Consider the following 12,740-nt stretch of genomic DNA (forward strand, 5'->3'; position numbering starts at 1 on the left):
GTCAGTATCATTAAAAATTTGAAAATGAAAATCAAAAATGAAATTTAGAAAACTGAATTCAAGAATATATTAAAGTAATTGTTCAGAATGTCCAGGGTAGTTTTATTCTAAAAGCCCAGTATGATTGGACACTGGATAATCTATGGTTATAATTTATTACAAAATAAGACAGTTGAAAAAAATTGTTAGATAATCTTGATATATATTCAAAAAGTTATTTCACAGATTTTCAGGTTGATTTTCCATTTATAAATTTATTGAGGCAATAGGAATTAATGAGTGGTTTAGAAAATCCTATTTCATCGAACGTTTGAGATTTTGTTTAGGAGTTTGGATTAGTATCATTTTGATTAAAATGGTGAAATAACTGCGATATGGTCATTGCTGTGCCAGCCCCCAAATCTTAGTAGTTTATTCGATAAAGTTGCTCACACTACTTTTCCATATGAGAGTTCTTGCTCTGACAGTTCTGCTTGGCAGCTCTCCTCTAAGTGTTTTCTCAAGATTCATTCTCTTCCTCATTTTGACATCAAAATGCACCAAGGAATCAGAACGTTTGGCCTCTAGCTTCAGGTGGGAATAGAGAAAGTAAGGAGGATTACTTGGGAATTTTCTAGAAAACAGACTTGGGAGTGGCGTACATTACTTCTGCCCCTATACCATTCACTTCTATGGTCCCATCTTTGTACAAAAAGGAATAGAAAATACAGTCTAGCTGCATACCAAGAAGGAAAAGATACTAGGGTTTGGGAGGTGCCTAGAAGTCTCTTCTCTAATGAGAAATAAACCAAGGCTGCTTTTCACAACTGTCTATCATCATTCCAGAAGTGATAGCTAATACAACGTCTGATATAGTCACAGCTGGTAAAATTATAGGTAAAAGGTAGGAAAAATTGTAATTATTTACTGATGACTCCATATTACAAAGACAAAAGAGTCAACTGAAATGCTGTTGGAAATTATGGGAGTTCAGTGAATTTACTAGTCAAAAAATTACTGTAGAAAATCCAATCGTTTTCTGATATAACAATAATAATTTAAAAATACAATGGCAACCATTTAGGAATACACATGAAAAGAAATCCTAAGGCCAGGCATGGTGGCTAACAACTGTAATCCCAGAACTTTGGGAGGCCATGGAAGGCGGATTGCTTGGGTCCAGGAGTTCAAGAGAAGCCTGGACAACATGGCAAAACCCTGTCTCTTTAAAATAACAAAATAAAATAAAATAAATCCTTGAGGCTTATAGCAGGAAGCCTTCGAAATTATGCAAAAGCATAAGAGAAACCTTGAATAGGTGAAGAGATATGTTTCTCTACACGAATATTTTAGACATTAACCAGAACTATATCCTTTAAACTATAAATTTAAATGCAACATTCAGAAAGTTCTCATAATTTTGTTTAAATTTTATGATATAGTTTTAGAATTTGTTGTGAAAGCATAAATATGTTAAAATTTTGAAAAAAAGTTGACAAATGAGTGTAAGTTTGTTATAACAGACATTAGACTATATTCTAAAGCTACAATATTCCAAGTGATGTATCATGGCACCAAAGAACAGAACAAAAATGTTTTTAAAATATGAACACTAAAATATGAGACTGATGCTGACAAGGGAAATTAGAGAAAAAATTTCAGTTTTTGAAATATTTCAGTTTTTCAAATACTTTTAATTTGAAAAAAAATCAGTGAGGTCAAGTCACAATTTCAAATTTTAAATAACATATCAAAATATATTTTATATTAAAGAATTAAATATATCATATAAAGGCAGTAAAAATAGAGTTAAATATTATATACTGGGCAAGTTATTTTTAAAGACAATGTCAAAGGTAGAATCCATCTGCAGATTTCTTTCTTCTTTGTTCTACAAATGTTCACTCAGTGCCAAATATACTCTGAACATTAATGACCAGTAGTGAACTATTTTTTGTGTATTTTTACAATGTAAATCATTTCACAAATATTTAATGAAACTGTAAATGCCAAAATGAAGGATAATTATAGGGAAATAGAAGAATGTGTAACATGAGGAAACAATCTACTTTGGAGTGTAAGGGAATAGTTTCTTGAAGCAGTGACATCAAAGATTAACTTGAAAGATAAATAGAATTTAGGCAGGCTACTGTGTGAACATAAATTTAAGAGAGGCATGAGAGTTAGTGGGTAAAATTCTAGGTGAAAGATGAAGATTTTAACTATGATAATGATTGCTGGTGGCTGGAGAGATTGAGAGAGTGATTAGTTCATTATCTATTTTAGAGGAAGATTCCACCTACTAATGGTCACAGTAATGAATTAGATAATGGAAAAAAGAGAAAAATGTAAAAGATAACTCCGAGGCTTCAGATGATAACCATGTGTTGGCTTAAGTTTCCATTTCCTGACCTAAAATACAGTGGAGGAGGAGTTTATTTCCATTAACAGGAAGTCAGGAGTTGAACTCTGAACATTTGAATTTAAGATCGCTACCTTAAATGGGGCATCTAATTAGATATAGCAAGTAGGATGTGAGATGCAGCTCAAGGTAATCTCACCTAGACTGGTTCCCAGTCATGGGTGTATTCAAATAGAACGGAAGTTTCAGGAATAAATGGCATGGTTTAAGAATAGAAATTTTACAGTGCGTAAGGAAAGTATCAACAGTGCATAAGGAAAATAAGAAGGAATAATGCCTATGACTCAATGCAGAGGAACTCTATCATTTAAAGATTATGTGATGTGATCACGAGATTAAGACTTTTGTGCCTCTGAGACTTCGGCATGAGATCTCTATACATTGTAAGACAGAGAAATAAAGGGCTCAAGAAAGAAAAGAACAATTTTCCATTTGGTTTTACTATTACTATTTCTCTTTCTTGTATTCCACTCTAAGTATAAAGAGATAATACTTTTTAAGAAAATGGTGTCTCCCACTGTTGCCCAGGCTGGGGTGAAGGGATCAAAGCTCACTGCTATGGGCTCAAGTGATGCCCCTGCATCAGACTCTCAAGTAGCTAGGACTAAAGGTATACACTATCATGCCACCATGCTGGCTTTTTTTTTTTTTTTTTAATGGTGAAGATGGGGGTTTTCCTATATTGCCCAGGCTAGCCTCAAACTCTTGGCCTCAAGTAATCTCCCACTTCAGCCTCCCCAAAGTGCTGGTATTACAGGTGTGAGTCATGGCACCCAGGCAAAAGACAGTATTTGTGACATATTAAATGAATACCTCATTTTTTCTCGTAAATGTTGTTGTACACTAGCTTTCTACTCATTGAATTAATGGCATGCATGACTGCAGCGTTGGAAGAATAAAGTCTGAAGCACTAGTTGAGCTAATGTTTCAAATTATATTGTTTTTAATTTCATAATTGGATAATCTTAAGTCATGATATGTAAAGCAAGGTTTTTGAATGTAGACAACTTCATTCCCACTAAAAGCCCTGTCCAAAAAGGAGCAATGCAAAGGAAATATCACGTATTTGATTTTTAATTAGTACTGTATACAAATATATTTACCACAATGCAACATCTTTCTGGAAGAAAATAATTGCTAAAATAATAGCAAATTTTATAACCATCTACTAGACAGAATTTCAGTTTTACACAAACATAATTTATATCTACATAATCAAATCCACTTTATATATAAACTATTCTTTTAAAATAAACTAACAATTATATATTCAGTCATTCACTTGTTCAGCAAATATTTGCTAAGTATCCCCTATGTTGTAATAACCATGTTAGTTATTTGAAGTCTTGAGGTGTTGATGCAAGAAGTAATATTCAAACAGAGACCTAAAATTTTAGCAAAATAAGAACAAATGATGAGGGAAATGGGAGTGAGAAGAGTATATCAAGCAAAGAGAATGACCCTTAAGGAGTCTAAGTGATTAAAGAGGACCATACATAAAAAAAAGAAAAACACTAGTGGAAAAGGCATAGAATAAGGCCAGAAAGCCAAGGGCCTTCTTAATTACTTGAAGGAATTTGAACTATGTTCTAAGAATAATGGGGAGCCATTTACTAGATTTTTTCATAACTTCTTTGAGGTATATTATACATATCAAAAAATTCACCCAATTCAAGTGTACAATTCAATGATATTTTTGTATTCTTATCCTAGAAGAGAATTCTAGGATGGAGATCCAAATTTTGAGTTACTAGGTTAGAGATGATATTTAATACCATTCCTATGTAAGAGATCATCAAGACAGAAAATGTAGACAGAAAAGAGAAGTTTACCAAAAAATGAGCTCCATGGGGGTATTACAGGAAGATAATTCCACAGTAGTAAATGTAATCTAGATGGCATGCTCAGTTAATACTTTAAAGACTATAGATGGCTCTAGGGAATTTTTACTCTTAAATAAGTAAATAACCTAATTTTGAATTATTATAACCAAGGTTGATCCCAAAAAAGGAAGTCCTTAGCAGTCTGAGGTGATATGAGTTCATTAGGTCTTGGCCAAGGCCCTTTGAAGGGGAGACAAAAATGATAAGAGACTGGCCTGATTGATTGACTGAATTTAGTTTAATAAAGATTATTCCCAAACAATTCTCAAGATGTTGTTACAGATGTAAAAGACCAACTTGTTTTGCATTGCTGCAGACATTTATGAATTAACTGAGCTTTTTAGCTCTTGCAAATATTTTATGGTAATTAAAGAAGGACAGTCATACAGTGGCATAAGTGTGAAAACATCATTTATGCAAATGCCATTTTCTTTGGTAGAAATTTTATGAGTTCCCATTTTAACTTTAAGGAGTAGGATTGTATATATGATTAATAATATCTCATAACATTTAATTTTCACCTTCATTTAGTAACCATTGTCTTAAATGGTTGAAATATGAGGGAATGATTTGTGATGATTGAAGTCTGAAGGAATCCACTTTTTACTTTTTAGAATTTCTTGGTGATGATTGAAGTCCTAGGGAATCAACTTTTAATTTTTAGAATTTCACAGAAATTCTGATGATGATAACAACTACTAATAATTGTTAATTATTAACAATTAAGAGAGAGACAGAGAGGAGAGAGAGAGAGAGAGAGAGAGAGAGAGAGAGAGAGAGAGAGATCTGAGATATTGGAATCATTTTTTCATCTCCCTACTGCCAGCAAAGCTCCCAGCAAATCTTTTGGCTTTGGTGGGTCCCAACATGCCTTCATATAAATGTGTTTATTGCAATCACGTGACTGACTGGTTCTGTAAGGAGGTGTTGGTGGCACAGGAAGCTGGTAAAGAAAAACAATATATTTTCAGGCTTATTAGATACCTCTTGTGATGTCTTCGGTAAGAGAAACAAGAAAGTCCAGCAGACAGAAAAAAATTAGAACCAGGCAGTTAAAAGGCTCATTCTTACAAGCAGATCTGGAGTTGTGGTATTGACAAACATTTGTTTTCTAAATAATTTGACTTTCTTTTTAAAATGAAGGGGCACGTATTATAACAATCTTAACTAGATTTTCAAATTCTTGCTTAGGAGTTATCTTGTTCATTCAGCAACATATTGTACTATTCACATTGGTGTTTTTCAGAGTCCTTCCGGTTTCTCACATCTCTCCACCAGCTGCTTTTCCTCCACCCCAGTCACAGCTGGTCTGTCATCTACTTACTTTGCTCAAGTTATTGAAAGACATGACCTTAGTTTGCCTTGTGAGATGTATTAGCAATGGAAATGTGCTTTTGCCTCTGATTTCAGTTTACTCTGTTAAAGTGAAAAATGAAAGAACATTGTTTCACCATGTAATTAAAACAGATTTTATTAAAATAGGAAAATTTTATTTTTATCTTCCTTCTTTTGAAAAAATATTTTTACAAAACTTTTATGAAGTTCTCTTTCTAGCCTCACAACTCTATTATTCCTTTCTTTCATTCCTTAAGGGTAACCACAATTCTAACATGTTGCCTTGAATCCATGATTTTTGTCATTTACACACTTACATATGCATCTCATATGATATTGTTTCATTTGTCAGGTTTTTTGGAAGTTTGTATTGTACTGCATAAATCTTTCAGTAGCCAGCTTTTGTTCACACATTATGTTCCTGATATCTCTCCATGCTATATATGTGTGTGTGTGTGTGTGTGTGTGTATACATATAATTAGTAAATACTGATAAAGAATTTTTCTAGGATGTGAACAAATTTAACCTCCCACCACCAATGTATGGAAGTTCCAGAAATCCATATGTTGAGGCATTTGTTATTACCAGTCCTTTCATTTGTCTGTTCTGGGGAAAGTGCAAAAGTATGCATTGTGGTTTTAACTTGAATTTCACTTATTTTTGTTTTGCACTTTAAAAAATTGAGATAAGATTCACATAACATAAAATTAACCATTTAAAAATGTGTCAGTCAGTAGTTTCTAGTATATTCATAAGGTTGTACAATTATCATCAGGATTTAATTTCAGGATATTTTTATCACCCCAGAAAGAAACACCAAACTGTTATCAGATACTCCACAATAAAATAAAATTAGAAATTGATAACAAGGGGAATATTAGAAAGTGTAAAACAACATGGAAATTAAACAGTGTGCTCCTGAATTACCCAGTGGGTCAATGAAGAAATTAAGAAGGAAATTTGAAAATTTCTTGAAACAAATGATAATGAAAATACAACATACTAAAACCTATGGGATGCAGTGAAAGTAGTAATAAGATGGAATTTGATAGCTATAAATATCTATATTAAAAAACTTTTTGAAAACTTCTGTAGATGCTTAAAGAACTAGAAAAACAAGAACAAACCAAACTGCAAATTAGCAGAAGAAAAGAAATAATAAAGATTAGAGCAGAAATTAATTAAATCAAAATGAGGAAAATAATACAAGAAATCAACAGACTGAAAACTTTGGTTTTAGTTAAGATAAACAAACTTGACACACCTTTATCCAGACTAAGTATAAAAGAGAGAAGACCCAAATACACAAAATCAAAGATAAAAAAGGCAACATTACCAACAATACCATAGAAATTCAAAGAACCACTGGAGGCTACTGTAAGTTGCAAGTATATGAAAATAAATTGGAAAACCTACAATAAATGTACAAATTCCCAGACACATAACAACCTACCGCCATTCAGCAATGAGGATATCCAAAACCTGAACAGACTAGCAACAACTAATAACAACACCATAAAAATATCACCATAATAATAACACCATAAAAATATCTCCCAACAAAGAAAATCCCAGGACCCAATGACTTCACTGCTGAATTTTACCAAACATTTAAAGAAAAAGTAATATTAATCCTACTCCAATTATTCCCAAAAGTTGAGAAGGAGGGAGTACTTTCAAACTAATTTCATAAGACCAATATTACCCTGATCTTAAACTATGACAAAGACACATCAAAAAAAGAAAACTACAGGCCAATATTCCTAATACATACGGATGCAAAAATCCTCAATAAAAATACTAGAAATTGATTTCAAGAGCACAACAAATGATCATTTATCATGACCAAATGGCATTTATCCCAGGGATGCAAAGATTGTTAAACATACATAATTAATGTGATACATCATATCAACAGAATAAAGGACAAAACCCGTGTGATCATTTCAATTGATGCTAAAAAGGCATTTTATTAAATTCAACATTCCTTCATGATAAGAAACTCCAAAAAACTGAATGAATATGCCTCAGCATAACAAAAGCCATATATGGAAGACCCACAGCTAGTATCACACTGAATGGGGAAAACCTGAAAGCCTTTCCTCTAAAATCCAGAACATGACAAGGATGACCACTCTCACCGCTGTTATTAGACATAGTGCTGGAAGTTCTGGCTAAAGCAATCAGACAAGGGAAAGAAATAAAGGGCATCCAGATTGGAAAGAAGTGAGTCAAATTAACCTTGTTTGCAGATGATATAATCCTATATTTGGGAAAACCCAAAAACTCCACCAAAAACTTAGAATTGATCAACAAACTCAGTAAATTTGCCAGATACAAAATCAACATACGAAAATCAGCATTTCTATATGGCAACAACAATCTGAAAAAGAAATCAAAAAATAATTCTATCTACAATAGCTACAAATTAAATACCTAGGAGTTAACAAAGTGAAACATTTCTATAATGAAAACTATAAAGCACTGACTGAATCCATTGGAGAGGACACAAAAATGTGGAAGGATATTCCATGTTCATGAATTGGAAGAATCAATATTGTTAAAATGTCCATATTATCCAAAGCCATATAAAAAATCTTGCCATACAAAAAATCAAATCAAAATGGATTAAAGACCTAAATCTAAGATCTCAAACTAGGAAACTACTAAAAGAAAACATTGCAGAAACTCTCCAGGACATTGGACTGAGCAAAGATTTCTGAGGAATACCCCACAGTTACAGGCAACAAAAGCAAAAATAGGCAAATGGGTTCACATCAAGTCAAAAAGCTTCTGCATAGCAAAGGAAACTATCAACAAAGTGAAGAGACAACCCATAGAATGGGAGAAAATATTTGCTAACTATCTACTTGACAAGTGATTAATAATGAGTTATATAAGCAGCTCAGAAAACTCTATAGGAAAAAATTGAATAATCTGATTAAAAGGAGCAAAAGATCTGAACAGACATTTTTCAGAAGAAAACATACAAGTGACCAACAGGCATATGGAGAGGTGATCATTGATGATGAGCAGAGAATCACTTGAACCCGGGAGGCAGAGGTTGCTGTGAGCCAAGACTGTGCCATGGCACTCCCGCCTATGTGACAGAGCCAGACCCTGTCTCAAAAAAACAAAACAAAACAAAAAACTACAGTAAACAAAAAATACTACTATTGGTTTAAAAAAAAAGGAAACATAGATCAAAAGAACAGAATACATAGTCTAGAACTGATTTCAAGCACATATATAGTCAATGGACCTCTGACAAAAGGGCAAAAACAATTCATGGAGAAAAGATATTTTTCTAAATGTGCTGTGGAACAGTTAGATGTTTACATGCAGAAATTAAAAAAAGGAACTCTAGCCAGAGACCCCGGCTTTCACAAAATTAATTTAAAATAGATCAAGATTAAAATGTAAAATGCAAAATTTTTGGATTTCTAGAAGAAAACAAAAAAATAGTGCGTGACCTTGGGTTAGAAGAGACTTTAGATAAAATGTTAAAATCATGATTCATGAAAAATACTAAGTCAAACTATATTAAAATTACAATTTTCTGTTTTGCAAAAAATCAAAAAAACTGTAATGCGAATGAAAAGACAAACCATAGGCTGAAGGAAAGTATTGCAAAACACATATCTAATAAATGGCCTGATCCAAGTAAAATGAAGAACACTTTAAGTAATAAGAAAACAAAAGTCTAAATGAGCAAAAGATGTGAATGGACACCTCACCAAAGAATATATACATACCACACAGATGGTAAATAAGCATATGGAAAGATGCTGAACTTCATTTGCCACTAGAAAAATGCAAATTAGAAGTACCAGATACCACTAGACACCTATTAGAATGGTTAAAATTCAAAACACTGACAATACCAAAGTCTGTCAGGGATGTGGAGTAACAAGAACTCTCATTCATTACTGGTAGGAAAGTAAAATGGTACAATTGCTTTAGAAGACAGTTCATCAGTTTCTTACAACTGTGAGCCAGAAATTGTGCTCCTGCATATTCACCCAGCTGATTCGAAAATGTATGCCCACCAAAAAATCTGCATATGAATATTTATAGCAGCATTATTCATAATCTCCAAACACTGGAAGCAGCTAAAATGTCCTTCAATAGATATATGGATAAACATACTGCAGCAATCCACATAATGGAACAGTATTCAGTGATACAAAAAAATGAACTTTCAAATATGAAAAGACATTCGAGGAACCTTAAATGCATACTGCTGAGTAAGAAAAGTGGTCTGAAAGGCTACACACTGTATAAGTCCACTTATATGCTATTTTGTAAAAGGCAACGAAAAAGATAGTAAAAGGATCAATGGTTGCTAGGGCAGGGGGAAAGAGGCAAAGGTTAAATAGGTGAAACAAAATGGATTATTTTTTAGGGTGCTGAAACTATTCTGCACAAAACTGTAATGGTGGGTATAAGGCATCATGCCTTGTCAAACCCCATAGAACTTTACAAGCACAAAGTGTGAACTTTAATGTATTCAAATTTAAGAAAATAATTTATGAGATCAGAGGATGCCAGGAAGGAATGCAGATTATGACAAGAGACTTTAACTGTGTTACAGATGTATGAAGCGATCTTACTGAAAGGATGAAGGGAAAAAATGATAATCCAAAATGAGATTTCTCCCTATTATCATTTGAGACTAACCAAACCTACTGAAATAATTAAATATCCCATTCAGGAAATATATCTAGGAACGTCTATTTCTACTATCTATAGAAGTTAAGGTTCATTTGTCAGGAAAGACTGAAATCCAAGTTACTTTGAAAATGAGTGGCATCTGTAAGACTAAAGGTAGACAGAACTGCATGTAGCACTCCGTGTATAGACATAAGTACTCTAGTTCCTAAAGCTGTTGTCCATGGGGGTACAGGTCAACAATGCTGTTTCTTGGAAAATCAAAGCTGTATGGTAATAATACTAACAATCCATGGAGTGGAAATGAGGTGCAAGATGGGTCTGGAGATGAGCAGAGGTTAAGCTATGAAGGGTCATCAAGCCCATATGAAGAATTAGCAATTTTCTTATAAGTGTAACACATAATGAAATGATGTTTAACTCTGGCTTTTTATCTTTGAGGAGTTTTAAAAAACAAAAACACACCAGTAGCCCATCTCTCTGCAAACTCCCAGAGATGCTGATTTCTATTTCTCAGAAAGTGTCTATAAAATGACATTTACAAAAGCTTCCCAAAATGATTCTAATATGGAGCCAGGGCTGAGAATTCCTGTCACAGTAGTAAGGATCATGGGCTCTGGTGTCAGAGAAACTTGAGACTTGATTTGTACTCCATCCATTTCCTAGCTCAGTAAACGATTATACATTATTTATTCTATTTAAGCCTCAGTTTTCTCATATGTAAAACAGGTGATAATAGTATCATCTACTTCATAGAATAAGTTTCAGAATTACTTATAAATCATCAGATTTTAAAAATAATTCTGTAACTTCAATATGTATATTACTGCTTTTGAATGTGTGCTTTGATTCTTCATGTGTAGAATTCTATTTTATTTTTATTGTTGTGGTGGTGTTTTATTTCCATACTGATTCATGAATTTCCTAGCTGACAATTACATATTCGCTCAGTCATGATTACATGAACACTGGTTAGTATAATCAAATTGGAAAAAAAGTACTATTGAATTACATGGTATTTTTCTTAATAAGAGCATTATAAAATTATTGTTTACATCATAGGTATAAAGATTGCCATGTAGAAAGAGAATTTATCTTAATGTCAGTTAGCTATGGCTGTCTAATAATCTACCTCAAAGTTCAGTGACTTAAAACAACAATTTTCTTAGCTTTCAATTCTGTGGATCAGTTAAAATTGGTCTTGGATGGGACATTTCTGGTTTCAGGTGATTGTCACCACAATTCCTCACATGTTCACAATCAGCAACTGGGCCAGCTACAAGTTGATGATCTAGGATGGGCAGAACTGGGATGACTCATCTTTGATCCAGGTGGTCACTCATCCTCCAGCATGCTAGTTTGTGTTTCTTCTCATGGCATGGCATGGGTTCCAAGAGAGCCAACCAAAGCACAAACAGCCTTTTGAAGCCAAGGCTCATAGTTGATACACCATCACATCTGGTGCTGTCCATATGTCACTCTGAGTCACAAAATGAGCTCAGATTTAAGGGGGAGGGAAGTGGTCCCCACTTCTTGATGGGCAGAGATGCAAGAGCTGTAAACACAGGGAAGTGTGATGATCAGAGGTATTTTTACAATTATACCACAGTCTTCTTTGAGATTTCTCCAGAATAAAAACTCTAGTCAATTGCTGGGATTTACAGAGACAGAAATCAACAAATCTATAGGGAAAACATTATAATTGTTGAAATAATGAGCTCTCAGTCGCTGCAAGCAACCAAGCCAAGACCAGATGCCATTTTGCACATGTAATGTAGAAATGACTGATGCATTTTAGAAGTTTGATAAGGACTGCCGGGCGCGGTGGCTCAAGCCTGTAATTCCAGCACTTTGGGAGGCCGAGGCAGGTGGATCACGAGGTGGAGAGATCGAGACCATCCTGGTCAACATGGTGAAACCCCGTCTCTACTAAAAATACAAAAAACTAGCTGGGCGTGGTGGCGCGTGCCTGTAATCCCAGCTACTCAGGAGGCTGAGGCAGGAGAATTGCCTGAGCCCAGGAGGCGGAGGTTGCGGTGAGCCGAAATTGTGCCATTGCACTCCAGCCTGGGTAACAAGAGCGAAACTCTGTCACAAAAAAAAAAAAAAAAAAAAAGAAGTTTGATAAGGACTATTGACATGATGTTTGAATTCTAAAGTTTCACTCAGAGAGATTTTAATGTGGAATTTGAAAAGGTGAGTAAAAAAAATTACAAATAGATAAGCAATCAAGGGCTTAAATTTAAAAAGATCTCAGAAACTTTTAGGTAAAATACAAGAGAACATGCTTATGGCAAAAATACTAACAGATGCTCATTCTTATGATAATAAAAGATGCACAATAATCAAGGGACTGCAAATTAAATGATAATGAAATATTATACACAGCAGATTGAAAAACATAATTAAGAATTCATCAATATTAAGTGTGGATAAGGGAGCTTTTTAA

Source organism: Saimiri boliviensis, chromosome 15, assembly GCF_048565385.1.
Source record: "Saimiri boliviensis isolate mSaiBol1 chromosome 15, mSaiBol1.pri, whole genome shotgun sequence".
Classification (NCBI taxonomy): domain Eukaryota; kingdom Metazoa; phylum Chordata; class Mammalia; order Primates; family Cebidae; genus Saimiri; species Saimiri boliviensis.